The sequence below is a fragment of the Ovis canadensis genome, chromosome 7 (genome assembly GCF_042477335.2).
Source record: "Ovis canadensis isolate MfBH-ARS-UI-01 breed Bighorn chromosome 7, ARS-UI_OviCan_v2, whole genome shotgun sequence".
Lineage (NCBI taxonomy): Eukaryota > Metazoa > Chordata > Mammalia > Artiodactyla > Bovidae > Ovis > Ovis canadensis.
The window spans coordinates 42,537,381-42,555,779 of record NC_091251.1 but is presented as its reverse complement, the minus strand read 5'-3'; the positions used below and the strand labels follow the sequence as shown (position 1 = coordinate 42,555,779).

The 18,399-nt window shown below is 38.5% G+C and overlaps 1 long non-coding RNA gene across 1 annotated transcript in view; it reads left to right on the top strand.

Moving 5' to 3' along the window:
* The window catches only part of LOC138443486 (uncharacterized), a 507,027-nt gene that overhangs the window by 63,167 nt on the left and 425,461 nt on the right, over positions 1-18,399 (top strand). Inside the window, exon 5 of the long non-coding RNA XR_011258175.1 lies at positions 165-292. This is a non-coding gene — a long non-coding RNA (uncharacterized lncRNA). The remainder of the gene's footprint in view (positions 1-164; positions 293-18,399) is intronic.

The following is an 18,399-nucleotide window of genomic DNA, read 5'->3' as shown; positions in this document are numbered from 1 at the left end:
CCCTTTCTTGTCATTGTCTTTCCTCAAATGGATACTGGTCCTGGATTGTCAATTCATATTTATGAATGATGACCAATTTAATCGATGTAAATGAATTCCATTTACTCTGTAGCTGTAGAGTGTAAGCATACCTTGATATTATGATTTCTCTGTGTTTTCTCTAGTGAAATCCAGGAGGATACAAAGAGAAGGCAGGAACAAGATTTGCAGTAGACACAGATTCCTATAACTGGAGCAGACGTGGAGCCACAGCCAGGACACTGCACCATACAAATAAGGAATAGGCAGACGGGTAAGAGATTTGTCAAAAAACAATTCTGATTTTTCTTTCTCATCCATAGTTATATTTATAAAGGAGCATTTAAAATTTTTTCAAAACCACATTGATTTTGCCTTGCATATGAATTTGTCTGTATGGAAGATAGTACTGAGTTGGCAAAACACTCTGGGGTTGATGTGACTTTTCACTGGCCACTGACATTTCTCACATCGTTTCATTCACTTTCTCAGAATCTGCAGTCTTGGCTTATATTCTAATGGTAATCTCTGCCACGTTCTCCACTGTTTTTGTAAGAATACATTTTCAAAATAAAATTTAAGAGACATCAGTGTCTAAGGGAGAACACAGACATAGAGCCTGTGCGATGACCATTGATTTCCCAACTTCTAAAATATAAAAATAAATTGCTTATGGCGAGAGGCCAAGTTTTTTTCAAACTTAAGTTGCATACTATTGTGGGTTTCCAGTCTCACTCTTTAGAAGTAGCAATTAGGCATTTTACTTATAAATTGTGTTAATATTTCTCTTATCACTGGACAGCCCCCCAGAAAAGAGTCTCAGAGGCTTTGCATGAGGGACAGGGACTATAGATTTGAGTCCTGGCTTAGTCATGCATCAGCTGCTTTATTTTTCATACATTTTTAACTGTTACGAACTTCAGTTTCCTTACTTGTGAAATGATTATTTAACGGCACTTATCTTACATGCTGTGTGTGCTGTGTGCTTAGTTCACTCAGTCTTGTCCGACTCTTTGCGACCCCATGGGTTATAGCCTGCCAGGCTCCTCTGACCATGGACTTCTCCAGGCAAGAGTACTGGAGTGGCTTGCCATGTCCTCCTCCAGGGGATCTTCCCAACCCAGGGACTGAACCCAGGTCTCCTGCATTGCAGGCAGATTCTTTTACCATCTGAGCCATCAGGGAAGCCCAAGAATACTGGAGTGGGTAGCCTATCCCTTCTCCAGGGGAACTTCCAGACCCGGGGCTCCTGCACTGCAGGCAGATACTTGACTGTCAGAGCCACCAGGGAAGCCTTGAGTTTATTGTAAGACTAGCATTTAATTCTTCAGTTGAAATACATAACCAACAGAATTATGGAAACTGAATCACTTAAGAGGATACTGCAGCCTATAAAATACATGTACCATTCTGCAAAGTTTGGAAGTTTAATCATTATTCTGAAATTGGAGCATGAAGAAAAGTGAAATGCTGAGTATTGTTTTAGATTTTTATTAATTTAACACATTGTTAAATGAGATTTTCTTTCTATCTTAGTGTCTTGGTTGTAATCTGAAAGCTGAGGATATCAGTGATAAATGTTTCACATTCTAAGGAAAGGTTTAAGGCTCAACCATCCAGGACTAACTTTTCTAGTCTATAGAACAGAATTCTACAGACTCCTGAGAGACTGAGGATATGTTTATTAACATAGCTCTATGATTGAGATATAATTCACATAAATATAATTCATCAGAGTAAAGTGTACAATCCAGTGGCTTTTAATATAGTCAAATAGTTGAGAAACCATTACAAGAATCAATATTAAAACATTTTCCTTATCCACAAAAGAAACTCCACACCCCTTAGCCATTACCTACTCCCTACTGCTCAGTCCCTAGGCAACCGCTAATCTACTTTCTGCCGCTATAGATTTGCCTATTTTGGATGTATCATACAAATGGAATCATACAAGTTGTAATTTTTGACTACCTTCTTTCACTTAGCATAATGTTTTCAAGTTTTATCCACATTGTAGCATATATCAGTACCTGTTTTTATTGTCTAATAATATTCCAGTGTATAGATATATTATTTTATTTATCTATTCATTAATTGATGGACTTTTGTGTTGGTTTTACTTTCGGTTATTATGAATAGTGCTGCTATAAATATTTGAATACAAATTTTTGCATGCACATATATTTTTATTTTCTCTTGGTTGTGTACCTCAAAGCAGAATTACTGATTAGTATGGTATTAATAACTCTATATTTAACCTTTTTAGACTGTTTTCCAAAATGGCTGAACCATTTTACACTCCCACTAGCAGTATATGAGAATTCCAGTTCTCCCATATTCTTGCCAACACTTGTTATTAACTGCTCTATTGATGATAAACATCCTAGTAAGTATGAAGTCATATCTCGTTTCAGTTTTGATATATATTTCCAAGATAGCTAGTGACGTTGAATATTTTTTCATGTGCTTATGAGTCATTTGTATATCTTCTTTGAAAAACTGTCTATTGAGATTTGTTGCCTATTTTTTTAATCAGTTGTCATTTTGTAGTTAAAAAAAGTTTGTGTTGTTCCCAGTTTCCCCTAGCCATGTGAAATAGCTTCAAAACAATGATACACAGACATTGGAGATATCTGTTGTATCATTCCCCAGCTTCTGAAACTTCCAGGTCCAGAACTGACATTGAGTTGGAAAAGATCTTGGAGAGAGATCTGTGTTAGGACTGGTTTTACTTGGAGAGTTTGAGGGGCACTGAGACTGAGTTTTCCTCAGGGTCTCTGTTGATGGCTAGAGCCATTGAGAAAGTCCCCTGTACACGAGTGTTGCTGTGTAGTGTGTTATGGTCTGAATGTTTGTATTCCCCATCCTCCAAAGTTCATATGTTGAAATCCTATTATAATCCCTGATGTAGAGTATTAGGAGGGCCTTTGGGAGCTGATTGGTCCTGAGGGTAGAGCCCTCATGAATGAGATTAGCACCTTATAAGAGAGGTCAGGAGAATTCCCTTGCTGCTTGCGTTGTGAAAGGTTAAAATGAGAAGTCTGCAATCCAGAAGAGGGTCCTCACCCAACCGTGCTGGTACCCTGGTCTTGGACTTCTTAGCTGCCAGGACTGTGAAAAATAAAGTTCTGTCATTTATAAGCCATGCATTCTAAGATACTTTGTTTCAGCAGCCCGAATGACTAAGACATAGGGGCAGGAGTCATAGGAATTAGAATCAAATTAAAAACTGAGGCAAAATCAGAAGCAGTTAGCCCAACCATGTATTGCCTGTACAGTGATGGGGCAGTACTTACATCCCTGCCTGGGGATATCCAGAGTCCCAAAAGCAGTCCATGAAATGGTGTATAGAGAAAGGACCACATTATATAAGCACCGATCAAGAAAATCTTTGTCCTTTCCACTTATTCCCCTCCTTAGACTGCTTCCTACCCTCATTTTCCCACTTCTTGTATTCAAGTTGCAAGTCTCGCATGGGCTAGGAAGAGGAGAAAGCTTTGAAAGGTTCAAGTTTTGAGTTAAATTGGATTGGATATTTTCACACCTGAAAATAATACTGTTCGGATACCTAAAAGTGACCACAAAAGCCACAAGGGGACTGCCGGAGATATTTTCCAAGAAAGCAGAAAGATCTAGCAGAGAATTTCTTAAAATAGTAGTAGAAAAGGAGAAAACTAATTTTTGATTATAGCCCATCATGTCTAGTCTGTTTAATATAAATACACATGCACACACATACATGTATCTACATATTTTCTCAGTGATGTATTCTTCCTAGGTTGATGAAATATGTCTAAGCCCTTTGGTCTACACATCATAGTAAATAGTGAAATGAATGTAGTTGTACGGAATTTCCAGTCATAGGACACAGAGCAGTGGTGGGGTCAGGGAATAGAAGCCAGGTTTCTGACTGGCAACTTATAACTGGATTATGCAACATATGATTTGGAACTCTTTCTAGGGCTGTCAGTATTATCAGTGACTCTAATAATTGATTGTTTGGTTCATCTGTGTGTGTGCTTATTCGCAGTGTTGTGTCCAACTCTTTGTGTCCCACAGACTGTAGCCTGCCAGGCTCCTCTGTTCATGGGACTTTCTAAGCAAGAATACTGGAGTGGGTTGCCATGCCCTTCTCCAGAGGATCTTTCTGGCCCAGGGATCAGACCTATGCCTCCTGCATCTCCTGCATTGGAAGACGGGTCTTTACCATTGAGTCACTTGGGAAGCCCTTGTTTGGTTTATATTATGTGATTAAAAATCTTCATTCTCCTGGGAGATCTCAGATCTTTTAGTAACAGTTAATTTGATAAGTAAAAACATTTAGTAAACAAAATGCTTCTTTGAAATAATAAGATATGCAGAAACTATTTTCAAATTCATGTTTTAAAATAAACAACATATTAATTGCAGGAAACCAATTGTTTGGGTAGCAGACTCTTAGATGACAGATTGGAGTGACAATACGGGTCAGTCCCGGAGAGTTTGAGCTCTGGGTTTTGGTCATGTCAGGCCCAAGATCAAGAGAAAGTAAAACTACTGAAAAGCTTGGCATAACATCTTAGAGAGGCAGAGCACGGAGGCCCTTCACACAAACAGAACAAATCCTTTTCAGTGCTTTTAGACCTTAACAAACATGGGGTGATGTGTAAAACTTCACCCCCACCCCACCACAGAGCTATCCCCCACCCTGTGAGCCCCTGAACTCTTTTCAGCATTTCTTAAATCTGCCCCATTGAACAATCTGCATTCATTTTAACAAATGCAATCTCATTGAATTAGATTCTGAAGAGACTTTACAGCAAGCAAAAGGAGGACTGATCCTGTATTTTCTTTAATTTAAACAAGGGACAGAGCCCAGCAAATGAGAAATTTTGGGCTAAGTTCACTGAAATGGGTAGGGAGGGACAGAGAAGGGGTGAAAATGGGATGGACTTGTACTGGGTAAGGAATCAATTTCTAGAGTGTTCTAGGAATAGAAAACCAATGTTAAAATTGGTCCTTTAATTGTGTGACTGTTCAGTGTTACTGGATACATTTTCTTTTCCCTGTTCATAATTTGATATATTTAATTGAAATTTCCTTGAATGTAAGGTAGGGCTTAGAGTCAAAATCATCAAAATTATAAAGTGAGAGAAGGAAAACAAGCCACTAGCTATTTGCAGGTATAATAAAGATTCGACTAATCTGCATGTCTATAGTTTGTGTTAGCTTGCTGACCATCACAGTCTGATCAAATTTGCCCTATCACCCAGGCACACACGATTCATTGCCTAGTATCATTATGATTATCTTTGCTCCTCTCATTACTCACCCATTCCTTTGGTTGTATCAGGAGTAAAAATAAAAAGCCATAAGCCTCCCTGCTGTTTAACATAAACAGCAAATCATTCCCAATTCCAAGTCCAGTGTCAATTATGCAAAGCAAACCAGGATCACTCAGACAAATTTCTTCTTCCTCCACTGGGCATCTGACCTCTCTCCCCTGAAACTGTTGACCCATCAGTGTTAAATTTAGGAACTCGGTCTTGGTTTTCAGGAGCAACAAATCCCTAATAACTTAACAAGCAAAATATAGACTCAGCCTTGAAATGTGTCAGCACACGAATTAGCTAGACAAATAAAAAGGATAAAAAAAAATCTTGAAAATAGCACTTATCATCAGTCTCCCATTCAGAAATAATGAAGGGAGATGGTTTATACAGATTTAATAATAAGACATGACATAGATGTAAATATAACGTTACGACCTTTCTTCTGGTAAACAATAAGCATTTTGTTCATTATTCAGAGCCTCTTTATTTCAATGAATGTGGTGATGAATCGAACTTATGACATCAATTAAGTCACAAGTTTATATTATTTTCAAACAGATAAAGTACAGATATTCTAAGGCAGGTAGCAAGAATGATGAGTTACTGTCTATCGTTGTTCCCTAAATGAGTTATACATATTCAAAAAAGGAACATTAAAGATGTTGTACAGAGCCAGGATCATATATTACTTTTTCTCTGAACAAAGATAACATTTGTAGAATCTTATTAGCAATAAATCTTTTAGATTTTTTTCCCTTAAAACCTTATGATCCCAAAGGGAAGAAGTGATAATCGGTAAATAGAACTCTGACATTTGTCAGGAATTTACCTGAATTAAAGTTGAATTGGCTTGACCGAGAGATCAAGAAAAAAAATTATCTTTGAATATATTTGAATTTCTCTTCAAAGATATCACTAAAATGGAAACAAAAATACTTACTTTGTCATATTTGGAAGAACACAGGATATATAATATGTAATCATCAATAATAACAAATAAATATCCTGGAGCAAAATGGTATTCACAGAGCATAGAATAGTTTCAAAGAATATTGAACTATAAATTTTTCTAGAAGTATTATATAAAAAGTACAAATAGTTTAGTATTATGTATTCTCCTTTTAATGATTTCAACATCAGAAATTAGATAAGTATTATAGATTCTCTCTTTTTCTTACTCAACCAATGGTTGTACCAGGAAAGAAAAAGCAAAACAAAGCAAGGTGAGAGAGAATTAAAAACATTCTGGAATATTGTACATGGTATATCCAGTAACACATGGTCATCACTGATGATTTGGAGCATTGCAGTGTCTGGCACTGAATGTGATTTGGTTAGAAGGCCCCTGAGGGTTAAATACCCATTTCCTAGTGCTGTTGAGTTAGGGTCTTTCTATCACTGTATTTCTCTGGAAGGAAGAGGTTCCCCAAAATGGGGACTACCCCCTGAAAGAGGACTTTTATTACGAGTTGCCTCATTAGGATCTCTCTGCAGAGCTCTACTTGCTTTTCCCTTTAAAAAGTGCATTGTCCATGAACTTGAATTGGAGAATGCCCCACATTCGCATCATAGGCTCCCCTGGAAGTTATCAGAAGATGGTGGGATGCAGAAGCAAGAGTACTGGTGGTTGCAACATCAAAGAACAATTCTGTCTCTCAAACCAGCATCTAGATGGTACCAGGAAAGACAACTTATTGTGAATTTACTTAACATTGAGATGAACATTTTATAGACCATGATGGAAAAGGAAAGGCTTAGTTGGGAGTTTATCTAGATATGTAAAATTAAAAGTAATGAAGATATTTTAAGAACAAAAGTTAGGTTTTATAGAAACTATTTTGTAATCCTTCCAACAAATGAAGTAACCAAATCTTAGATTTTTGAGTAATCTTTTCTTATGAAAAGAATCAATTTTACAAAAATATTCTATGCTTTATTAATTTTCAAATGGATTTTCCTAAATCATTTGGTTTTCAAGTTGTTTACTTTTTAATCACATCTACTTTATTTTCTTTTTTTTCATTTGTTTGATCTTGATAGATCTACATCTTTGCCTGTGATGTGAACTGTCTCCAATATCACTTTAATAGACTTTATGAAATCCTGCATTTTATAAAGATTTTCAGTTTAACTTTAAAATTTTTATTCTATTTGCATAGGAAGTTGTAGACATCATTTTTGCAGCAGGATTATACCTGATCAAGATATTGATTCTATTGATTAAAATAGGTGATATACTAAATGCAATGGGAGATGAACTCACAACTAATTTTAAAAATGGTCAGTTCAGTGCTAATAATTTTCATGTTATGACAACTCTTGATTTCCTTGGACAATTTTTAACTGTTGAGACTCACAGAATAAACAGGCAGAAGAGGAATCAGATACCTGTGTCTATTTGACAATTTATTGAAGAGTCAGAGAAAACTATGTAGGTGTTAATAATAGGTAGGCAGATAAGACTTTTTAAAACCATGAACTATGTTATAAACAGTTAGCAAGTATGGATTTGTGCGTTAGAATTCTTACCGTCCTCTGTAAGAAGGAGGGGCTATTTGACTTCTGTTTGCTTATTTTACTCTGAGACCCCTTATATTCCTTTACTGCAGATTTGTTGCTCCGTTCATCTATCACACAAGCATATACAAAGCTTGAGGCTTCCCTGGTTGCTTAGATGGTAAAGAATCTGCCTGCAATGCAGAAGACCCGGGTTCAATTCCTGGGTTGGGAAGATACCTTGGAGAAGGGAATGGCTACCCATCCCAGTATTCTTGCCTGGAGAATTCCATAGACAGAGGAGTCTGGTGGGCTATAGTCTATGGGGTAGCAAAGAATCAGACACAACCGAGTGAGTGATTTACACTTTTTACAGTGCTTACTTACCGTCTGTCAGACACTGTGTCAGGCTTTGGAGATACAAGGATGGACCATGTGTCTCTTTACACAATGAGCTCAGGATCTAATAAGAGAAATACCTGGAGAAACAAGTATAGTACAGTATAATAAAAAAAAAGCTATCTAATTATTATGATACATTTATAATATCAGGCACTGCACCAGATGCTTTACCGTTGTTTCATTTGGATCCTAACAACCTCGTTGGTGGCTGACTCTAGATCTTTTTCAGGCCAACACCATGTTCTGTACCACTGTATTCCACTGCTTCCTCACATAAGTGCAAGACAAAGTTTTATGCCCAGGTACTTTGAGAACATCAGGGAGGCCTCTAAACTAGACTGGGGTGCCAGAGGAAGGCCCTCTGGGGGTATTGTATGAGCTAGAATGCTAGAGGACAAGCTCACAGACTGTGGCAAGGAACAGCCAAGTGGAGATGAGGTTGGAGGGATGGAGAAATTACCCTGTCTTTGTTTTCTTCAGTATTCTAAGCATAGTTATAGTATAAACCATTTTACAGTACATTACCTGGAATATAACAACATAATTTCATTTACAGTCATGCTCAGTGTTCCCAATACCAGAAAATTTCAAATAAAACCTTATGTTTAATCATTGTCCCCATTTTTGTGTAAAAGATTTCTAAAGCTGGCTGCCTCAGGCGGTGTACTTGAAAGACTGTTACTCAGCTGATGACTGCTGCTTCTGATTCCTTCTGCTATGTATATTTACCCAGAAATGTCACATGGGATTTTACATTTATATAATGCTTTTTAGGGCAATGAAAACCCAATAAAATCGGCTGGCTTATTTAATGTTCAAAGTGTTTAATAAGCTTTTTTTTTTTTGAATGAACCATTTAAATGAGTTTTTTTTTTCATTAATTAACTCACCAGTGCACCAAATACGTATCAGATAAATGAGTTGATAGGGTCCCCGGTTTAGTTGAAGATGCAATACGGAAAGCACTAATTAGGCAGGCAAGAGCTCCAGATAATTAAATAGTGATTAATAGATTTTTGTGCTACCAAAATTAAAAGTAACTAATTGGTTGAAAAAATATTTAAAATTGTGTGCTTGGAACTTACATGTTGAATGTGGTTCTGAGGGATACTAAGACTATGTTGGTTTTGTTAAGAGTGAAAGTTTTATTTTTTTCTTTCACTCGATTTTCTCCCCCTTCTGACATCTTATGTCAAAGTGTTCCCATGTTAATAGTAGAATATAATGGAAGTTTATGCAATTAAATACAGCAAGAGAGTTTATAGACCATTTATCATTGGACATGGGTCATATACTGTGAATTTCAGAAAATAAAAGGGAATTCCATTTGTAGTTCACTCTTGCCTGAAGCTCACCTAATGAAATCTTTCTCACTCATAGAATTAACAGTGTATCCAGCTGAAAAGTATTTAACATTCTCTGTGCATACTAAGAATGCAAAAGTAGAATAAAACCTTGCATACTTACAGGGGATTTTTGTTGCTTTTTCTTCAGCCCAAATTAGGCAGTTCTTGTTCATTTAGCGCATTTGAAAGGAGCTGAACTTTTGAAATTCTGAACTGTCAGTCTCCATCGTTTCATCTGACAGCTGACACTTTGAGAGTAAAGAATACACAAATCATGGGAGTGGAGTGAAATACTGCTAATAAATGCTATTGTTTTTCCCGATGGAAAAGGAACACCTTATACAACTGTTTGCAGATCCAATGGGTTTGTTATGATGCAAAATGCATGTTTGGCTGTCACCATTTTTGTTTACTACCTGCAGAGCATAAAATTGCTGATAAAAAAAAATGAAGAAACATAAGGCAAGATTCATTAAGAATAGAAGCATGCTTTTCTCCTCCCCGCCTACCTTAATCACCCCACCCTCTCATCATAATATGATCAACAGTGAGTCTTCCTTCATAAAGGCATGAAACTAAATAAATAACTTATGGTTCTTGAGATAATTACAAGATTTCTGTATTTATGGAAAACTGGAACTCTGAAACATTTGCTTGTCTGCTTGCTAAGTGAGGGAACTTGTGAATATTCATTTTGCTATTTTGGAATTTCGTTTAAGAAGGTCCGTGATAGTTTTGGGCTTCCCTGGTGGCTTAGCAGGTAAAGAATCTGCCTGCAATGCAGGAAACACAGGATATGGGGGTTCAATCCCTGGGTCGGGAAAATCCACTGGAGAAGGGAAAGGCAACCACTCCAGTATTCTTGCCTGGAGAATTGCACGGACAGAGGAACTTGGTAAGCTACAGTCCATGGGGTCTCAAAGAGTTGGACACGACTGAGCAACTAACTAACACTTTGACTTTCATGATAGGTTTAGAAACTGTATAGTATAGCTTTGTTTTCCACCAGCAAACTTCTGAGGTCAAAGTGTTTGTGGGTAAGTTGGAAGGAACCACCTTCCTGATGCAGAAAATCTCAGACCTATTGACCTGACCACACTACACAGAATAACATATCATAATTTATTGAAATCTTCCTTTGTTAACATTAATTAAGATATATTCAGCAGGAAGATCATTCCTATTTTGTTTAATATGTATCTACTGTAGAGAAGCTTCCCTGGTGGCTCAGACAGTAAAGAATCTGCCTGCAAGGCAGGAGACCTGGGTTTGATCCCTGGGTTGGGAAGATCCCTGGGAGAAGGGAATGACAACCCACTCCAGTATTCTTGCCTAGAGAATTTCATGGACAGAGGAGCCTGGAAGTCTACAGCCCATGGGGTCACAAACAGTCAGACATGACTGAGTGACTAACACGCACACACACACACACACTATCAGTTCAGTTCAGTTCAGTCGATCAGTTGTTTCCAACTGTTTGTAACCCCATGGACTGCAGCACACCAGGCTTCCCTGTCCATCACCAACTCCCAGAGCTTACTCAAACTCATATCTGTAGAGTCAGTGATGCCATCCAACCATCTCATCTTCTTCTCCTCCTGCCTTCAATCTTACCCAGCATCAGGGTCTTTTCCAGTGAGTCAGTTCTTCGCATCAAGTGGCCACAGTATTGGAGTTTCAGCTTCAACATCAGTCAATCCAATGAATATTCAGGACTGACTTCCTTTTGGATGGACTAGTTGGATCTTCTTGCAGTCCAAGGGACTCTCAAGAGTCTTCTCCAACACCACAGTTCAAAAGCATCAATTCTTCAGCACTCAGCTTTCTTTATAGTCCAACTCTTGCATCCATGCATGACTACTGGAAAAACCATAGCTTTGACTAGATGGACCCTTGTTGGCAAAGTAGTGTCTCTGCTTTTTAATATGCTGTCTAGGTCGGTCATAACTTTTCTTCCAAGGAGCAAGCATCTTTTACTTTCCTGGCTGAAATCACCATCTGCAGTGATTTTGGAGCCCCTCAAAATAAAGTTTCTCACTGTTTCCATTGTTTCCCCATCTATTTGTCATGAAGTGATGGGACCAGATGCCATGGTTTTGGTTTTCTGAATGTTGAGGTTAAGCCACCTTTTTCATTCTCCTCTTTCACTTTCATCAAGAGGCTCTTTAGTTCTTCTTCACCTTCTGCCTTATAGAAGGGTGGTGTCATCTGCATATCTGAGGTTATTGATATGTCTCTTGGCAATCTTGATTCTAGCTTGTGCTTCATCCAGCCTGCATTTCACATGATGTACTCTGCATATAAGTCAACTAAGCAGGGTGACAATATACAGCCTTGACATACTCCTTTCCCGATTTGGAACCAGTCTGTTGTTCCATATGCAGTTCTAACTGTTGCTTCTTGACCTGCATACAGAATTCTCAGGAGGCAGGTCAGGTGGTCTGGTGTTTCCATCTTTAAGAATTTTCTACAATTTGTTGTAATCCACACAGTCAAGGCTTTGGTGTAATCAATAAAGCAAAAGTAGATGTTTTTCTGGAAATCTCTTGCTTTTTCGATGATCCAGCAGATGTTGGCAATTTGATCTCTAGCCTTTTCTAAATCCAGCTTGAAAATGGTTCACATACTGTTGAAGCCTGGCTTGGAGAATTTGGGGCATTACTTTGCTAGTGTGTGAGATGAGTGCAATTGGGCAGTAGTTTGAGCATTCTTTGGCATTGCCTTTCTTTGTGATTGAAATGAAAACATACTTTTTCCAGTCCTGTGGCCACTGGTGAGGTTTCCAAATTTTCTGGCATATTGTGTGCAGCACATTCACAGCATCATATTTTAGGATTTGAAATAGCTCAACTGAAATTCCATCACACACAGTATAGAGAAAGATAAATTAATGGCTTGGGATATAATGTATTTTGCCTCCCTCATGGTATATTAACTCTCAAAGCACTTTTACATCCTAAATATTTCATAAATATTAAACTTAGCAAATGTCTTCAACTATCTTAGTAAACCTCTGAAAGATTTCAAATAGAATAAAATCAGGTCTGATCCAAATAGAGAACTTGAAAAGTTATAGAATGAGATGTGACAGTTAATTTTAAGTGTCAACTTGATGGGGCCATGGGGTGCCCAGATTTTCAATTATTATTCTGGATGTATAAGGTTGTTTTTGGATGAGATTAGTATTTGAATGTGTAGACTGAATAAAGCAGAATGCTCTCCCTATGTTGATGGGCCTCATCTAATCAGTTGAAGGCCTGACTTGAACAAGAAGTCTGACCCTCCCTTAAGTAAGAGAGAACTCCTCCTGCCTCACTGCTTGATATGGGACTTTGGTCTTTTCCTGACTTCAGACTCAAGCTGAAACATCAGCTCTTAAACTATCACCACTCCTGGTTTTCAGGCCTTTGAACTCAGACTGAAATAATACCACTGGTTACTCTGGCTATTCAATTTTCCAGTGCAGATCTTGGATCTTCTCAGCCTCCACAATCACTTGAGCCAATTTGTTTTAGTAAAGCCAATACTCCTTTCTATATATGTACGTCCTGTTGGTTCTGTCTGTCTGGAGGACTCTCATAAATTCATGGGGTTTTAATTGTGAAAAGAAAAAGTGGAGTTTAATGTGAAAAGTTCAGGAGTGACTGGTATTTCTTTTTTCTTTCTATACAATGACTTTTAGTTTTCAATGCAAATAATAGGAAAAGGAAATTATGTTCTATATTGTTTCTTGCTGATGAACTGACAGAGATAACTCACTTAACTGTCTAGACAGGAAACATACATGCATACCTATGAAAACATTAAAAAGCTCATTACCACATGGCCTTGAACAATGTTAACATCTTATGCACACATTTATACATGTATATACAAAGTGTAATTGATTGAGAAAGGGGAGAGTCCAGTAAATTATTTCTACTGATATTTTACACATAATTCTTTTAGTGCCTCAGTGTATCTTGAAACAAGAAAATGCTTTGGACTTTGATGGAAAAGTGCCCTTAAAATTCAAGGAAATGTGCACACAACTATCAAGCATGTAATTCACGTGGTTTCATGGGAGATTTGGGAAGTCTGTTTGTCCCACTGGAAAACTGAAAGTTCCTTCTGGAGAAGCCATTGCTCTGCTTTCTAGTTCCAGCGCTCTGACCTCTCCCCCAGGTTTTCTCTGAAATATGCTTAACTTTGAGTCACCATCTCTACTGTTTGCTTACTCACCTTCTCAAAATCAACAGGTCAGAAGTCAATGGGTACTTTTTAAAATTCATGACTGTCTTAGGACGTATGATTCCCAAGACAGCTGTGGCAAAGCACCAGGCCTACAGATCGGTAATGTCCAGAATGTTATTCCGTGGCTAAGATTTAACCGGAGTTGCCCCTCATGCCCACAAACAGGCAGTTTGCTTGGTCTGTCATTGCTTCCTGAAGGTACTTAGGAGGGGCAGGAGCCGAGAGTGGGCAGTTACGTTCTTCCATGTGAGAGCACAAGTGAATTAAAGTTCCAGTGCCTCAAGTCTCTGAGGCAATTACACAGGTTTTCAGTAGTTAAACCAAGGTAACTTGCAAAGAGCCCAATTCCATTGCTGACTCGGTCTTTAAATCAATATGTTTCCACAGACGTTATATATGATAGCATATGTGGGCTGGGAAACAAGGAATTGAGACCCTGGAACAGATTTAAAGGGGAGAAAGCGACACTTTATATGAGGCTGGATTTTCAAGTATTATCTAGGGTAAAAGTTTTTTAAAATCTTAAATTACCTGTCACTGTGAAGCAGAGAACAGTTCCAGAGACTTGACTTTGCTCTTACATAGTCACTCCACATGATGTCAGAGACCCCTGAAAGGGTACTTGGAAAGATATATTGCAAATTGTTATGCGATTCCCTGTTCCTCTGGCCAAGAGAATTAGGAATTGGGCAGGATTTTTATGTTGGGTAGGGGAAGGAGGGGGTAAAAATTGACATGGAAATTTATTTTTAAGAGTACTAAAACCTGGGCAGTTTTTACTGCATAGCCCACAGGATACTGGCTACAATAATTTGAAGGAAGGCAGCAGAGAGACTGAACTGATGGCTACAGAACAGGTTCTGGAAAGTCCCTTTTGCCGCAGTTTTCATAGAGGAGGACATCCCTGATCTCACATTCTTTCTAATTTCACTGGAAGGTCTGAGGAGTGAAAGGTCAGACATGGCACTGGCCAGTGTAGTTGGTGTGGCTATTGCATGGAGTGTGCACAAAAGAAAAGCAGCTTTCAGAGGTTCAGAAAAACCTCTGAATCCTGACTGGGACAGAATGCTCGTCTGATAGACTGAGTCATCATCTTTGTAAGTAGTTCATGTGATTAAAAGCTTGGGCTTGGAGGCAGACACATCTTCGTTCAGATCTCAGCTCCACAGTCACTAGATGGGTGCCCTGAAAAATTTACTAACCTCTGTAGGTTCAATTTCTTCTCCTGTAAAATGAGTTCAGTAATAGTATCCATCTCCTTGAGGTTCTATGTGGAACCTGCTTAACAGAGAGGTCCTGGCACTTAGCATGTGCACAGTACGGTTTAGATAATTAGTTACAAGAGAAGCTAATAATGGAAGCTGATATGATCGTGGTAAACATCATACAAAGTATTTAGAGTGAGGCAGTCCAGAAAATCAGACTTGGCTCCATATAACTGAAACACCCTATTGGTAGCACATTGGATTAAAAAAAAACCTTGGATTCATTCTTATTTTTGTCATCTGTGAAAACAGTGCAGAGAGGAGACATTTTAAATGCTTTCTAACAGTGGAAGCTGAAATTTATTATTTATCATGTACCAACCTGGATGGGAAGGGAGTCTGGGGGAGAATGGATACATGTGTATGTATGGCTGAGTTCCTTCACTGTTCATCTGAAACTACCACAACATTGTTAATGGCTATACCCCAATACAAAATAAAAAGTTGAAAGTTAAAAAAATGGACATATATAAAAATGGAACATTCTGGGCTAGAAGTGATTCACTGAATATTCCTCTTGTGTGAGCATGCATTTCAACCTTAACAAATTTGACAGAATTGATAACAATACTTGAAGATAAGACATCATGAAGAGTCATTGTCAAATGACTTTAGTTTGTGTGAATGAACCCTTTGTCAGTGAAAGAACAAGAAAGATGTCACATCACCCTGCCACTCACAAAGCCTAAGGGGGAAAAACCTCAAATATCAGAAACATATGGTTTTAAAGTTCTGTGTCTGAGCTTGCAACACTGATGGGGTTTTATGTAAAGAGATAAAAATCTATGCATGGACTGTCACAAGCTGTTTAGGAGAACAGAGTCCCTGTTGCTAAACCCCTGTTGATGTTCTTAAATGGGTTGCAATGAGAACCACCTGTAAGGCAGACAGGTTTGGGAGTGGTGAAAATCATCAAGGGATCCAGGTCAAAATAACGTAAATAAGATGGGTAAAATGTCAGTGAGTCACATGGCGATGAAAACCTGAAGAACAAAGAATGCAGAAACAGGTGTGACTTTATCAGAAGCATGGCAGAAGTGTGGACCTGAGGGATGAGACTATGATGCACTGCGTGGTAGTCTGGAAAACTAAGATTTCTGGATTCATTCACCTTTCATATAAATTTACCCTGATTATATTAGGCATTAGGTGGGCAGGGGACCTCACAGATTCAGAAAACATATACAGTATTAAGAAAGAGAGTACCTACATTTCGTGGAGAAGAGGGTCTTGGAACAGATGTTGCTGTTGTTCAGTCACTAAGTTGTGTCTGACTCTTTGTGACCCCATGATCTGTAGCACACCAGGCTTCCCTGTACTTTACTATCTCCTGGAGTTTGCTCAGACTCATTTCCATTGAGTTGGTGATGCCATCCAACCATCTCATCCTCTGCCATCCCCTTCTCCTACTGCCCTCAATCTTTCCCAGCATCAGGGTCTTTTCTAATGAATCAGCTCTTTTTATCTGGTGGCCAAAGTATTGGAGCTTCAGCTTCAGCATCAGTCCTTCCAGTGAATATTCAGGGTTGATTTCCTTTAGGATTGACTGATTTGATCTTGCTGTCCAAGGGACACCCAGGAGTCTTCTTGAGCACCACAGTTCAAAAGCAACAGTTCTTTAGTACTTAGCCTTCTTTATGGTCAAACAAGGTATTTGACTCTTGTTGGAATGTGATATGTTGAGTGGGCTACACACATTTGTCAGCTCTTTCATATTTGCCTAGGTGAATTCCCATAACTTACCTCATTTGACCATCAATGGTAGACAGGGTGAAAGAAAATTTGACCAGCAAAAAATTTTCCTGAAGTGTTTTGTTCTAGATGAATTGATGAGTCACCATGAACATTAAGGTAAATCAATATCAAAGGAAATTAGATTGAATCTAAGCATCTGGTTCTCAAAGATTCTGGTCTAATCCTTGGCAGACTCACATTTACAATTTTTCCAGATATTTATCAAATGGTTGAAGTACCATGGATGTTTATGTAGTGGTGATGGTTGGTTGTAATCTGAGATGGTTCCTAAACCCAGTGATTTTGAGAGTGCAGAGGAGACATGCATGTTGATAATTAGCCTTAAAGCAAGTAAAACAAAATAACGGCCAGGTAGAGAAGGAGGATTGCATAAGGGTTGAGCACATAAACTTTGTAATCAATGGCCTGGTTCTGCCACATATTAGCTGGATAAGCTGGAGAAAGCTTTTTCAGCTCTCTACACCAGTCTCCTCCTTGGTAAAGCAGCACCTCTGATGCTATGCTGTAATATATCTGCAGCCCTTATTATAATGCCTGGCATACATTGAGTATTCAAAAATGGAGGCTATCATTATTAATCATTATTAGTGCTATGGTTAGGGATATTACAGAAGATTTGATGGTATGTCATTGGATATGTTTTCTGAAAAATTAAGATTTCAGTGCTGGGAAGCAGTGTGGTATAGGTGATTAAAACAAAATGAAACAAAAAATGCTGGACTTTGATGTGAAGATGCTTGGGTCAGTTTCCTGTTTTCAGTCAATTTTTATTGGCTTTCTCCTACATGTGAGGCTTCCCCTGTGGCTCAGCTGGTAAAGAATCTGCCTGCAATGCAGGAGACCTGGGTTCGACTTTTAAGTTAGCATCTGGATGGTAGGGCTCAGGCCATACATTAAAAAAAAATCAGTCCAGGTGATTCCGATGTCCAGGAACGATTGAAAGTTTTCTTTTGAATTTTCTCTATACACAGCAACTCCTTATTATTTAGAGGAGTCTATTTAAGTTGCAATAAATTTCCATACATTATGGTGGCTTAATGTTAAGATATACCTGGAAATGAAATAAGAAAGACAGAAATCTTGCCACTAGGTTATGGCTCAGGGAAATCAACAATAGCCAGGGCCCTGAGCAGTATGGGGCAGAGAGCATGCTCAGATGCTTGGTGACTGGATCACAGTTCAGAGACAGGAAGGTGACTCTGGTTTAGCTGTGGAGCTGAGTGTTCAGCAGGGTCCAGGGATCCCTTCTCATGTTGCGCTGTGACTGTGACTCAGCTACTTTCCCAATCGGGGCTTCCCTGGTGGCTCAGTGGTAAAGGATCCATCGACAATGCAGGAGATGTGGGTTTGATCCCTGGGTTGGGAAGGTCCCCTGGAGGAGGAAATGGCAACCCACTCCAGTATTCTTGCCTGGAAAATCCCCATGGACTGAGGAGTCTGGCGGGATACAGTCTGTGGAGTCACTAAGAGTCAGATATGACTGAGTGACTAAACGATAACAACTATGAGGTTGCTATAACAACTGTGTTATAGTAATAACAATATCAACTATGAAGTTACTAGTTACTGTTA